This window comes from Alosa pseudoharengus, unplaced genomic scaffold, assembly GCF_046254945.1.
Source record: "Alosa pseudoharengus isolate Yale_2024_CS ecotype anadromous, Long Island Sound unplaced genomic scaffold, YU_APseudo_1.1 YU_APseudo_1.1_scf_11, whole genome shotgun sequence".
Classification (NCBI taxonomy): domain Eukaryota; kingdom Metazoa; phylum Chordata; class Actinopteri; order Clupeiformes; family Clupeidae; genus Alosa; species Alosa pseudoharengus.
Window position 1 is genome coordinate 1013820 of NW_027468576.1, and position 16072 is coordinate 1029891.

A 16072-nucleotide genomic window follows, 5' to 3' on the forward strand; every position below is an offset into this window, starting at 1 on the left:
GCCTCTTCATTACACCCAAGCATGCCTGGTGCATGTAATCAATGGGAAATGCTCTGATCATGTTTATGGGCAAATCCAAAAGCGGGGTGCTCCCGTGATGATGCTCGCCCTGTGTCTGTTGGCGGAAGGAGTCATCGCTACGAGCCACCACCTCTGTGTCTTGGTAAGTTACTTTATTATACCACTCACCCCTCTGAACACACTGGTCACACCCATAATAGCCTGTGCAAAGCTTAACATTCTTCACAAAGGCCTTCGCAGGAGCATCGCACACAAAACATAGAATGTTGAATTTAATTGTTTTGTTCCTGTGTTGCAGGCCACTGGACAGGAGGTTGTTGACATCCATCACCATGTCTTCCAGGAATTCTAGATTCTGTGGCTTCGCACCTCCACAAGTCAGGGTGATGGGGAAGACTGACACTGGCTTTAAATGGACAGCACAAAGGATGGGCCACATTGTTCTTCCTGAGCTCTTAAACAGAGGTAGCCCATCTACGTTGAAGGAAAGATCAACACAGTCAGGGACCTGGTCTGCTGGGTATCTCAATAGAGTCTGGTGCAATTTGTCCTTGATGGGAAAATGGACATACTCCATACCAGACTTTGATGTGATCCTGACCTCCCTGGGTGTCTTCAGGAGTGTCCTGGTGGTGGATGGCAGGTCAGTGTGTCCGTGACCTCTCAAAACTTTCAAAAGGTCATCAACAGCATTGTGTTTCACCTGAAACTGGCAAGCCCAGCTAGCGAGGTCAGCCGCTAGGGATGCCGGACACTGGTCGGATGCCTCCAGGTCATCCTCTAAAGCCTCTTCCTCCTCATCATCAGAGGGATCAACATCCATCCAGTCATCCTCAGAAGCAGAATTATCCTGAAATGACTCATCCAAGTCCAAGGAGTTGCCAACAGGCGCAAGAACACTGGATGGACTGCTGGCCAAGCTGACATCAGCCACATGGTGTTCTGTGACACAATCACTGGCAGTGCGATCAGCTATCTTACTCATAACTTGTTTAGCTGATCTCCATGAACGGAGGTACTGCCTTGCCCTTAACTGTTTTTCCTCACTCATCCTGTGGAATAAAATGTTTCGAATTGTCATGTGCGATTGAGGTTTCAATACCGTCTAACCAATCTAAGATTCAGACCAAAGATTCACGATGAAAATGGAACACTGATTCCAAAATTCAGCAGGGTTCACACACCCATGCAACCTCTATCAACAGCACCACTGTTTCCATAACAATAATCTTTGTTCTGAATTGGCTTTAAGGCTGACACTGAATACATACCTGACAAAAATGAGGTCAACAGGGACTGAAGGGAATGATCTATAATGCAAAAAGAAATGTATAGGGAATGAATGTAATTGTGTTCATTAAGCTTTTAAACAGTACAGTTCATGATGCATACAGTTTGTGAAACAGTACAGGACTAGGCCTAGGTTTTGTGCAGGTAAAGAAGAATGTGGGAATGTGTAAATTCATCTTAAATCAAAACTGAAAGGTGATTTAATTTGCTCAAAGGTAATACATTCAAACTGGGAAGAGTCTTAAGATATGAAAATATGGCTGTTTATTTCATCTTTTGAGGGGTATGTTGCCTGGTAAGCCAAACTCATTCATGAGTGAATAGTCTGGTTACTCATGATTGGGAAAATTGGCTATAAATGCTGTGCTTTCATTATACATTGATGTTCCTTGGGGTCAGTTTGACCCCAGCTGTATGAAACTTTACATGAATATTTGACACATTATGGATATTATTATTCTAAAAGCATGAGACCATATTGTTATTATCATTACATACACAAGTACATATTACATATAAGTGGGGCTGTCAAAATAACTGATTAATAAAAAAAATTGCGCAGATTAATCGAATCCACATGACCTTTGACACCGAGCCATTCTAGTCAGTAACCATTAGACTGTAAAATGAAGGAAAGAGAAGAAGAATGTGCTGCCTAGATCGTTGATTGGAACATTTACTTTTTAAAAACAGCGTGATGGTGTTGATAAAAAATAGTGTTGATTAAAATAAAGTCCTCTGCAATGTCTGCAGCAAGGAATTTGCATATAACCGGAGTTCGTCAACTCTAAAGTCGCACATCAATGCAAAGAAATAGTGTTGACATTGAGGGGAGTATTCATTTATTTTCATTGTGTCCTCTAGGTTATATCTGTGGCCTGAAATGCCTTGTATGTGAAAAAAAAACTCCTTCCCGAAGCAGTTTTGAATTTATTTCCTCAGCATATTAGGTCATATCATAGATTATTATGCCCATTATTTGAACAGTGAAAATAATAATGAAAGAGTTTTTTTAACTTTAATGTCACTAATGCTGATTATTCAATGATTAATTTGAATTTAAATATTTAAAATCCTTTTACAAAAAAAAATTATATATGCAATCAATTTAGATTAATTAATCACAGAGTATGTAATTAATTCAATGACATTTTTGACAGCCGATTGACAGCCCTTATAAGTCATTTTGGCAGGACTGTATAAGTCAAAAGGGCTTTGGGCTGCTGACATTGGATGGGCAATATTGCCGGCCAGGGTTCCAAGGTTCATAAAAGGGGGGTAACTCTTGTTAAGTACCTGTCACAAAAAAAACTGGGTAACAATATGAATTCTAATCATTTTCTGAGGGTTTATTTAGCTGGGGTCAAGGAGGATAAAGCATGTCGGTAAGATTTGAGGGTAACACAAGCGTTAACAGACGTTTGGGGCAATGATTTCAATGGGAATACATGTGAAATTAAACACAGCCATGGGTATATCATTTACTAATCACTCTCACGCAGGACATTTTGCCCAATTAACAGAACTACGTAAGGGGCTATTTCAAAATATTATCCGAAACGACCAAATTCTTTCTATTAAAACATTTGAAGTACATTTCATGCGTTTCAGATTCACGTGATGTGTACTAACAAACCACATTGCAGGGTAGGCATTGGTCAACCAGTACAGAGCATTAAGGCCTTGGAGAGGCTGAGGTGGAGAGTACTAAAACAGTGACTGCTAATCAGAATCCAGTCCAAACTAATGTTAATGCTGTCTAGCGCAATTTGACTTAGATCTCCCTCTTGTTATCAAATTACTGGCAACAATACCAAGTCTTTTCTCCCAAAAACTCCACAATAGTATACATATACCTACAAAAACATAGACGTTAATTTGATACATTTGATAAATGTTTGTGTCTGCATTAGATAATACAATTGCAATGATAATACTCTGATGAGAGCACAAATGACAACATACTGCAATGCCATGAAGAATGGCCATGGAGATTATTTTTTCCCTAACAGGAATCTTGATTGCACTTTGTTTTAGGTTGTCTTCTGGGATCCACTTCAAAACAGTGTCATTGATCTTGAATTTCAGTACTGGTTACCATTAAGTTCTCGGCCTCTCTAAACAAAAAATCAGTATATATCTCCAGTGTTGCTCTACCAATGCTGGGCTTACGAGAACGTTCATCGCCACACTGAATGTCATGAAGTGGCTGAAAAAATCATCTTTAAGGACCCCCTTCAGCACAATCTTTCCTGTATACAACATAAACTGCCTATATTCCGTTGCCTTCCATCTCTCCAGCTCTTTAAGATCTCTCGGTCTGAGAGCGAAGCTGGAAGGGATGTGTGTCACAAGGTCGAGACAATCTTAAAACTGGTCAGATAGCCACAACTGTACAACCGCTACCTTACACTGTACAACTGCAAAAAGGCTGAAACATGCGGTGACTCCAGTAAGACTCCCAAGATTTCAGTATGACTATATATGGAAATTAGTGTCAGACTGCGAAAGTAATATAGTGTATGGAGGCCCTAAGTTACTCCAAGTCACAAGGTGAAGATGGAAGCGAGTCATCTACAGAAAGTACAAGATAAGAATTTAGGTTATTTGTTTTTGTTTCGAACCTTAGTCTTCTTGACTTCTATACAATTATTGGTATTTGTTTTTCACCATCACTCCCTTGCATAACTTTACCGTCATCAGTTGCAGGTCGTGAAGCGTATTGTTGAGGGGGGTGCTGTGGGCTAGGCTGTGGACTTAGATATGAACTACTAGGCCGTGGAGTGGATAGTCCTGTCTGGGGTGCTGGAGGAAGGGAAGTCTTTGAATGTTGGACTTGTTTCTTCTCTTTTTTTTTCTGTGTTTTTTTTTCAACTGAACAGAATCATATTAGAATGTAAATAACAGTGTTACATGTTTACAAATTGTTTAGAATTGCTGCATGCACTTTTAACACTAAAGGCACACAAAGACTGGGTCACTAATTAATAGACTTGTCAGTGTCACAAGGTCAAGACTAGGAAAAGACAATCTTAAAACTGGTCAGATAGCCACAACTGCTACCTTACACTGTACAACTGCAAAAAGGCTGAAACATGCAGTGACTCCAGTAAGACTTCAGTATGACTATATATGGAAATTAGTGTCAGACTGCAAAAGTAGCCTACTATATGGATATATACTGTATGGAGGCCTAAGTTACTGCAGGTCACAAGGATGTGTAGATATACCGTTGTGAGTAAACTTTTTGGGTTTAACTATGATGCGCTTCCCTTTGTCCTCCTTTCCCAGTCATCTGAACAAAGTAAGGTTGACCAAAACAATTTGTGCAAATTGCGCTCTTTTAAATTTGTTGCTTTTGTGTACATCACTATGTTTTTGCCGCCCATTAACACACCTGACGAGGAAAATATTCGGACGGGCCTTTGGGTCATGTAGGACTCTTTCATTTGCCCTATGTGTGGGGTTATTTAGTGGCCAGTAGCTGCATGTCTTCTGAAATATATACCGTTGTGAGTAAACTTTTTGGGTTTAACTATGATCCGCTTCCCTTTGACCTCTCAAAACTTTCAAAAGGTCATCAACAGCATTGTGTTTCACCTGAAACTGGCACTGACAGGGGGCATTTATGTTCTTAAGACAATTCTCAAATTTGAAAGCGCTACAATTGTCCAATCCTACACACAAGATTCACGGCATCCTCCGTAATGTGCCACATTGAGTGGACGCTGTAGACAAGAAACTGGTTACCATAAAGTTCTCGGCCTCTCTCAACAAAAAATCTGAGGAGATCAGCAGCATATATCCAGTGTTGCTCGACCAATGCTGGACTTACAAGAATGTTCATAGCCACACTGCTACGTGCATGTAAACGATGGGAAATACTCTGATTATGTTTATGGGCAAATCCAAAAGCGGGGTGCTACCATTGACAGGGGGCATTTATGTTCTTAAGACAATTCTCTTCAGTCACACCCATAATAGCCTGTGCAAAGCCTTACATTCTTCACAAAGGCCTTCGCAGGAGCATCGCACACAAAACAGACAATGTCCTGACAAGAGATGTATTGAACAAGCTGGTGGCCGTATGGACAAAGCTTGAGGAGCAGCACAAATGAAATACAGCCATGGGTATATAATTTACTAATCACACCCTCACGCTGGACAGTTTGCCCAATTAACAGAACTATGTAAGGGGCTATTTTAAAATATTATCTGAAACGACAAACAAAGACGGTGGTCGGTATCTCCCATTTAAAACGGTGATTCACAAGGCATAAGGGACAGGGAAACACTAATAGACCCAAAAGGTAACTGCCCCCCAGTTTTCTATCAAGCTGAAGTTGTCCTGAAGCCGCAGTGGGGCTGGTTTTGCAGTTGCAGCTGAGTCAGGGTTGTCAAGATGTCCTTTGGCCTCCAGTCATCTCCAAAATGGTGGATCCCAGCATTTTCAGTTCAGTCTCTGGAAAAGGACAAAAAAAAAAAAGGTAAGAATGTCTTAATACTTTCTGTTAACACACACATACCATATGCTGAGAAACAGTTGAGTAAAATATCAAGCGAAACAAAAAAGCTATACAAGAACAATTGTGTCTAGCTAGCTGGGTTTGACAAATAGGTCTTGTTTTTATGCCTGTAGCTCACAGCTGCACCAGATGTGAGGAGTGACTAAGTAACCTCCATGCTGCCCTCTGTAGCCTGTGCAAACATTGTTAATGCAAGCTTGCCTTTTCGATGTAACATTAGATTAAGAAACGATTGTCTATGCTTACCTAAATATTATTTTGCGCATTTATGTGCATGCACTTACAAAGTCGATGGCTCCATTTCCAGTTTGTTTTATTGTATTTGTTTATTGTTTTGTTGTAATTCTTTTGTTATAATTTATGACCCCATTATAAACACATGTAAAAAAAAAATCCCTCACAAGAGACAGATATCAACCACTCCAGCATAGACCACATCCTCCCCAGACCAATTGAATCGTTCAGTACTACTACAGCTGTCAAAAAGGACAACACACAACCCTGTCTCTATTTTCACTTCCTGGCCCCATGGACAACACTAAAGGAGGACATGCCCATCCCTTTGTTGAACAATTTGTATCTCAGACCAACCAACAACCTGAGCTATACCCCACCAAGAGGAAAAATGAACTTCAAGTTGGAAACATGACATTACCCTGACTTCAGTTGAACAGCATTTCATACTAATTTTGCATTAAAATACATTTGTAACACTGTCTGGTAAATATGGTAAATATTGAAAATTAAGCAGCATAGTTGGCTCTCTTATCAGTCTGCTGGTTGGATTGTTCAGTTTTCCCACGTGTGTTTAAGCCGTGAGGGCACCGCAAATGAACTTCAGAAACAATATTTGCTCACGATATTCAGACCTGCCCACCCTCCCGATTAGCCACACTGGGCCTGTATAGCATAGGTAGGCTACTGAATGTTGCACAATGCTTGCACACAGTCGCAGTTCTATCTAGAGTTTTCTTTCCGCTGTCATCATAGGTAAAATCAAATCCAAAATGTTCATACACCAGACTAATGCGACGCTGGTGCATCCTCCAACTCCGTGCTGCCTTTCATTATCTCTCCCACTTGCCATTTTTCACGTGACCCGCAGCACTCCACACCTCCGCTTTCACGCGAAAGGGAAAAAAAACTGTCTGGGGTCACATATGGGCATGAGGCTACATTACGTCATGAACCGTCAAAAGCGTACGATGCACACATGCCCCTAACAGAGACAAGCGAACCGAACGGTTCAGATTTATTTTCATTAACAGTGCCACCCCTAAACGTTACATATTAAAATATACACGTTGTTGGCTAATCAAATAATCACTCAGTGCATGCCCATGAACTAGGCTAAGACAGTATTAAAATACGCGATAATTACGGAAAACACTAAAACAGGAAGACCGCGGGAACAAGCCATACTGTCTGGCTGTAGCTGTCATCGAGGGTGCGTTATCACGGAGGTTTGTTTACATACCAGTAAGTTAACATCTCAGTGATGGCGTCGCCATAAGATGGCAGCCTACACAGAACGCTCGTCGGATTCGTGTATAGAACCAGGCATTGCATGTCTCGCGCAATATAGCCCGTTTAAATACCCAGTACTACCGAAGTTGCCTTTGTGGGTTTTGAGACAGGAGAAGAGACAGAGACGAGAGACAGAGAAGAAGCGTGATAGATAGAGTTATTATTAGTATTAGCAGAGAATGTCTAATAAGGGGAGAACTGCCACTCTCGGAAAACTTCCGGTTTCTGAACTGGTTGCAGTTCCTTCTGTGGTTCCACATGAGGGCGCTCGTCCACGAGTGCAGAATGCATGGAGGTCTATGGAGCTGTACCCCTCAAAATCCACTTTTCTCGGGATATAATTTTTTTTCAAGTAATTTGAATATTGTATTCGAAAGGGGAGGCAAAGAAAATACACTTGGTGGAGTATTATATTTTTTAAAGTCACTTAATTGTTCTAAAAAGCCTTTCAAACGTGTCAATGACGTCACTCATTAGCACAATGCTAGCGTGTTATGGGCAACAACGACCCAAACTGTAAGAAATCAAAAGGACATAAGTACTCGTTCATTCAACTTTTGACCTATAACCCATGTTGAAGTTATACAAACTACAATCAAATCTGAGATTTGTCAACGACAATCAGGTGAAAGAGACAAATTTAGCCGTCTAGCTCCATTGACTCCCATTCATTCTGCACTCATGGCGATCGCCCCCAGTGGAAATATGGTGGAACTGCAACCAAAATTCGGTACAATGGGACTTAATACGGAGTGACAAGGCTCTCCGTAGACGGGCTCTGGTATTAGCATTAGATATTAAGTTTATTATTATTAGATTATTATTATTATTAGTGTATTATTATTAGTGTATTATTATTAGAGACAGAGAAGAAGCGTGATAGATAGAGTTATTATTAGTATTAGCATTAGATATTAAGTTTATTATTATTAGATTATTATTATTATTAGTGTATTATTAGTTTAATAGTTAAGTTTCATTTTGTAATATTTTTAGTGTATATATATTGTAATTCGTTTATTTTGTGTTTATATTGACATCGTCATCTAAGGTAAGTTAAGTTGAGCTATTTAGTTTCAATGTTAGCGTTTATAAGTTGTAGTTCTGTAAGATAAGGACAATGTTCGCAAATTCTTAAATTAACGTTAACGTTAGCCGCTATGCTAGCCCCTTTCTTGAAAATTATAAAACGATGTTTTTTTAATACTTCAAAATAACATTTGATAAATGAACCTTGACATTTCCAGTAGCCACAGGTGTGTAGATTTGAACCTTTGATTCTTACAGGGGCTTTTACTGCCTGAAACATCCGATTTTGTTTATCAAGCTCTGAGTTTGGTGCCGGGCAGCTGGGTGCCCTGACCACTCACTCGGCACGGGTAGAACTAGCTAACGTTATCGTAACGCCTCCAACTACCGCCCCTTTCGTTCGAAAATTCTAAAACAACGATGTTTTTTTAATACTTCAAAATAACATTTGATAAATGAACCTTGACATTTCCAGTAGCCACAGGTGTGTAGATTTGAACCTTTGGTTCTTACAGGGGCTTTTACTGCCTGAAATAGAGCTATCTGATTTTGTTTATCTCTGAGTTTGGTGCCGGGCAGCTGGGTGCCCTGACCACTCACTCGGCACGGGTAGCTAACGTTATCGTAACGCCTCCAACTACCGCCCCTTTCGTTCGAAAATTCTAAAACAACGATGTTTTTAATACTTCAAAATAACATTTGATAAATTAACCTTACATTTTCCAGTAGCCATAGGTGTTTATATTTGAACCAAATCTGCTTTGGTTCTTACAGGGGCTTTTACTGCCTGAAATATCCGATTTTGTTTACCAAGCTCGGAGTTTAGTGCTGGGCGCCTATATCCACCCTTTCAAACGGCACGAAGGCTATTTTAGATACACTTAAGGGGTGGGTGCTTGTGTTTCTTTAGGAATCTCCAACCAATAAGACAGATTAAAAATAAAGTAAAAGTTGCGGATACCCTGTAAGTCACATGGTGATGGTGAATAACATCTAGCAGCTAACGTTTAAAACTGAGTAAGCTTCGACATGTCAAATGACCGTTAAACAACTTGCAAAATGAAGGTTCCAGTTTCTGTCGCATGCACACTTTCTAACGGTCTTGTCGCATGCTCTTGACTGGGATCTAGTGCTAATGGTACACGAGCTTAAGTGGTGGCGCGAAAAACGGTGACCAACGCAGTGCCCAACGCAAAACAATAATGCCAATTTAACATTAAGTTAATAACACCAATAAATAAAAGTTGCCGAGACCCTGTAAAGTCACATAGATAGACTATAGCAATTGGCTATCCTGACATTAATGGTGAAATAACATTGAACAATTGACTAAGCTTTGGCATTTCAAATTACTGTTAAACTGGCAACTTAAACCGAAGATCGATCCCGTCTCTGTCACACTCTTTCTAACGTTGTCGCATGTGCTTGGAACCTAGTGCTAACGTTAACTTACATGAGGTTAAAGTGGTGGCGCGAAAAACTTTGACTACGCAGTGCCCAACGCAAAACAATGATGCCAATTTAACATTAATAACGCCAATAAATAAAAGTTCCCGAGACCCTGTAAAGTCACATAGACTATAGCAATTGTCTATCCTGACATTACATTGAACAATTGACTAAGCTTTGGCATTTCAAATTACTGTTAAACTGGCAACTTAAACGAAGATCCTGTCTCTGTCACTCTTTCTAAGGTTGTCGCATGTGCTTGGAACCTAGCTGCTAACGTTAACTTATACGAGGTTAAAGTGGTGGCGCGAAAAACAATGATGCTAACCTAACATTAATAACACCAGAGAATGTCTAATAAGACGGGCTCTGATAACACCAACAATGGACACAGTAAAATAAAATAAAAGTTGCCGAGACCCTGTAAAGCAGCTAGCAGTAGCCTAGCCCTATGATAATTTCAGAGCTAGCATAGTAACGGCGATCAAGTGACCAATTGGCTATCGGACTTGGTCACAGGACATGTCGGTCCATGCTATCGAACGTAATGCTACATTAGCAGTGAATAACGTTAGCTTTGCACATACCTTAGCTTCAGTTCCTCACCATATCTTCTTGGACTCTGTCGGTTCTACCAAACTGCAAGAATTTAAAAGCATTTGGTTAGTTATGTGTTCCTCTGTCTACAGACTATAACGTTATGCCATCAACGGTAGTTTAAACTTACATTGTTGAGGATTTCCAGCAAAATCGACCACGGCTCAGTAGGTCTGCTATCCGCCATGAAGCTTTCGCGGGAATGAGAGGATATCCGAACGATGTACTCAATTGACGTTTATGTGACGTCATTTAAAAAAACTACCAATCACATGTATTCCCATTGAAATCATTGCCCCAAACGTCTGTTAACGCTTGTGTTACCCTCAAATCTTACCGACATGCTTTATCCTCCTTGACCCCAGCTAAATAAACCCTCAGAAAATGATTAGAATTCATATTGTTACCCAGTTTTTTTTGTGACAGGTACTTAACAAGAGTTACCCCCCTTTTATGAACCTTGGAACCCTGGCCGGCAATATTGCCCATCCAATGTCAGCAGCCCAAAGCCCTTTTGACTTATACAGTCCTGCCAAAATGACTTATAAGGGCTGTCAATCGGCTGTCAAAAATGTCATTGAATTAATTACATACTCTGTGATTAATTAATCTAAATTGATTGCATATATAAATTTTTTTTGTAAAAGGATTTTAAATATTTAAATTCAAATTAATCATTGAATAATCAGCATTAGTGACATTAAAGTTAAAAAAACTCTTTCATTATTATTTTCACTGTTCAAATAATGGGCATAATAATCTATGATATGACCTAATATGCTGAGGAAATAAATTCAAAACTGCTTCGGGAAGGAGTTTTTTTTTCACATACAAGGCATTTCAGGCCACAGATATAACCTAGAGGACACAATGAAAATAAATGAATACTCCCCTCAATGTCAACACTATTTCTTTGCATTGATGTGCGACTTTAGAGTTGACGAACTCCGGTTATATGCAAATTCCTTGCTGCAGACATTGCAGAGGACTTTATTTTAATCAACACTATTTTTTATCAACACCATCACGCTGTTTTTAAAAAGTAAATGTTCCAATCAACGATCTAGGCAGCACATTCTTCTTCTCTTTCCTTCATTTTACAGTCTAATGGTTACTGACTAGAATGGCTCGGGGTCAAAGGTCATGTGGATTCGATTAATCTGCGCAATTTTTTTTATTAATCAGTTATTTTGACAGCCCCACTTATATGTAATATGTACTTGTGTATGTAATGATAATAACAATATGGTCTCATGCTTTTAGAATAATAATATCCATAATGTGTCAAATATTCATGTAAAGTTTCATACAGCTGGGGTCAAACTGACCCCAAGGAACATCAATGTATAATGAAAGCACAGCATTTATAGCCAATTTTCCCAATCATGAGTAACCAGACTATTCACTCATGAATGAGTTTGGCTTACCAGGCAACATACCCCTCAAAAGATGAAATAAACAGCCATATTTTCATATCTTAAGACTCTTCCCAGTTTGAATGTATTACCTTTGAGCAAATTAAATCACCTTTCAGTTTTGATTTAAGATGAATTTACACATTCCCACATTCTTCTTTACCTGCACAAAACCTAGGCCTAGTCCTGTACTGTTTCACAAACTGTATGCATCATGAACTGTACTGTTTAAAAGCTTAATGAACACAATTACATTCATTCCCTATACATTTCTTTTTGCATTATAGATCATTCCCTTCAGTCCCTGTTGACCTCATTTTTGTCAGGTATGTATTCAGTGTCAGCCTTAAAGCCAATTCAGAACAAAGATTATTGTTATGGAAACAGTGGTGCTGTTGATAGAGGTTGCATGGGTGTGTGAACCCTGCTGAATTTTGGAATCAGTGTTCCATTTTCATCGTGAATCTTTGGTCTGAATCTTAGATTGGTTAGACGGTATTGAAACCTCAATCGCACATGACAATTCGAAACATTTTATTCCACAGGATGAGTGAGGAAAAACAGTTAAGGGCAAGGCAGTACCTCCGTTCATGGAGATCAGCTAAACAAGTTATGAGTAAGATAGCTGATCGCACTGCCAGTGATTGTGTCACAGAACACCATGTGGCTGATGTCAGCTTGGCCAGCAGTCCATCCAGTGTTCTTGCGCCTGTTGGCAACTCCTTGGACTTGGATGAGTCATTTCAGGATAATTCTGCTTCTGAGGATGACTGGATGGATGTTGATCCCTCTGATGATGAGGAGGAAGAGGCTTTAGAGGATGACCTGGAGGCATCCGACCAGTGTCCGGCATCCCTAGCGGCTGACCTCGCTAGCTGGGCTTGCCAGTTTCAGGTGAAACACAATGCTGTTGATGACCTTTTGAAAGTTTTGAGAGGTCACGGACACACTGACCTGCCATCCACCACCAGGACACTCCTGAAGACACCCAGGGAGGTCAGGATCACATCAAAGTCTGGTATGGAGTATGTCCATTTTCCCATCAAGGACAAATTGCACCAGACTCTATTGAGATACCCAGCAGACCAGGTCCCTGACTGTGTTGATCTTTCCTTCAACGTAGATGGGCTACCTCTGTTTAAGAGCTCAGGAAGAACAATGTGGCCCATCCTTTGTGCTGTCCATTTAAAGCCAGTGTCAGTCTTCCCCATCACCCTGACTTGTGGAGGTGCGAAGCCACAGAATCTAGAATTCCTGGAAGACATGGTGATGGATGTCAACAACCTCCTGTCCAGTGGCCTGCAACACAGGAACAAAACAATTAAATTCAACATTCTATGTTTTGTGTGCGATGCTCCTGCGAAGGCCTTTGTGAAGAATGTTAAGCTTTGCACAGGCTATTATGGGTGTGACCAGTGTGTTCAGAGGGGTGAGTGGTATAATAAAGTAACTTACCAAGACACAGAGGTGGTGGCTCGTAGCGATGACTCCTTCCGCCAACAGACACAGGGCGAGCATCATCACGGGAGCACCCCGCTTTTGGATTTGCCCATAAACATGATCAGAGCATTTCCCATTGATTACATGCACCAGGCATGCTTGGGTGTAATGAAGAGGCTTCTCTTCATGTGGTGCAGAGGAGTGAAGGGCCTCAAGATGTCAGCAACCCAAATAGAGGAAGTCAGCAGCAGGCTCACCAACCTCCGTCCACACATCCCTTCCAGCTTCGCTCGCAGACCGAGAGATCTTAAAGAGCTGGAGAGATGGAAGGCAACGGAATATAGGCAGTTTATGTTGTATACAGGAAAGATTGTGCTGAAGGGCGTCCTTAAAGATGATTTTTTCAGCCACTTCATGACATTCAGTGTGGCGATGAACGTTCTCGTAAGCCCAGCATTGGTAGAGCAACACTGGAGATATATACTGATTTTTTGTTTAGAGAGGCCGAGAACTTAATGGTAACCAGTACTGAAATTCAAGATCAATGACACTGTTTTGAAGTGGATCCCAGAAGACAACCTAAAACAAAGTGCAATCAAGATTCCTGTTAGGGAAAAAATAATCTCCATGGCCATTCTTCATGGCATTGCAGTATGTTGTCATTTGTGCTCTCATCAGAGTATTATCATTGCAATTGTATTATCTAATGCAGACACAAAAATTTATCAAATGTATCAAATTAACGTCTATGTTTTTGTAGGTATATGTATACTATTGTGGAGTTTTTGGGAGAAAAGACTTGGTATTGTTGCCAGTAATTTGATAACAAGAGGGAGATCTAAGTCAAATTGCGCTAGACAGCATTAACATTAGTTTGGACTGGATTCTGATTAGCAGTCACTGTTTTAGTACTCTCCACCTCAGCCTCTCCAAGGCCTTAATGCTCTGTACTGGTTGACCAATGCCTACCCTGCAATGTGGTTTGTTAGTACACATCACGTGAATCTGAAACGCATGAAATGTACTTCAAATGTTTTAATAGAAAGAATTTGGTCGTTTCGGATAATATTTTGAAATAGCCCCTTACGTAGTTCTGTTAATTGGGCAAAATGTCCTGCGTGAGAGTGATTAGTAAATGATATACCCATGGCTGTGTTTAATTTGTGCTGCACCTCAAGCCTTGTCCATACAGCCACCAGCTTGTTCAACGCATTTCTTGTAAGGCTATTATTCCTAGTCTACCTGTTCAAGTGGAGGCATTTGATGGGTTAACTTACTTTCTATGCAGTGCTACTCTGTGCTACTGTGTGTTTTGTTGGAGGTTCTGTGGAAAATTGTGTAAAAGGCTTAGCTTGACCTATGTAGGTCAGCAGGCTATCGCCTTGGACCATGGAGAGTTTTAGGGTGTGCAAGTATGTTTATGCTGTGTAGTCATCTTTTTTTGGTGGTCTTGGTCCTTTGTAAAATAGAAACTTTTTTTATTTTGCCCTCTGTGTGGGCTTGTTGAATGACCAGTAGCTGTCCTCTGAAATGACCAAAACAAAACAAAAAAACCTCACAACAGCATTGGTGTTTTGCAGAACTTACATAGAATTTGTGACATGATTGACATAAAGGTTTTTTAGCATGTATTCAACATTAGTCGGAGTACTAAAATTCAAGATCATTGCACTTTGTTTCAGCCACCTCAAGACAGTCAATCAAGATAGGGAAAATAATCTTCATGGCCATTCTTCATGACATTGCAGTATGTTGTCATTTGTGCTCTCATCAGTGTATTATTGCAATTCTTTTATACAGACACAATAATTTTTTACTGTATCAAATTAACTTGCAACATTGTAACATAACGGTAACCCTGGGGAAGCTACTGTGGAGTTACAGCAAGCACAAACTCAGGCCGAACTGAAACAACTTAAAGAGTGCCTTAAAAACAGGCAAAAAAAAAAAGGTAAATGTGCAAATAATAGTGAAGTAACGTTAGGATTGAGGAATGCGCTGGACAGCCAATGGAGTATGGTAGGCAGAAGTCAAATTGTTCTAATTTTGAATCGCTGCGAATGCTGTGAGGTCTTAATGACATTGCAGTATGTTGTCATCTGTGCCAGGGTTCCTACGCAGTATGGAAAACCTGGAAAAGTATGGAATTTGATTTTAGTAATTTCCAGGTCAGGATAAGTATGGAAAAAAGAAACAAGGGTTTGGAGAAATATTTGTGTTTCCAGACTATTACATTTGCAGTACTAATCACTTCACTCAGGTCATAATGAACCATTCCTACTGTTGTGTAGCTTAACTGTCAGTCCCCATCGTTAAGATACTATGATACAACTAAAAATGACCAAGCTAAATGAACGAATATTAAGTGTCATTTTTTAATTCACTTCAGTTGTCCATACCTTTGTTTTCACCGAGTTATCCCAAACCAGAAGTGGCCGCAATGTCGAGAATATGGTCAGAAAAATCTAACGAGAAGTTTGGACATTTGAGTATGGAAAAAGTATGGTATTTTGAAATGGAAAATGTGTAGGAACCCTGTTTGTGCTTTCAACAGAGTATTATCATTGCAATTCTAATAGACAAAATAATTCTTCACTGTATCAAATTAACTTCTATATTTTTGATTACAAAATGTATAGTATTTGTATAGTTTTTGGCAGTCACTGTTTTAGCTACTCTCCACCTCATGCTCTGTACTGGTTGACCAATGCCTACCCTGCAATAGTTTGACACATCACTAGTGTATGCATGTGAAATGCATGAATTTTACTTCAAATG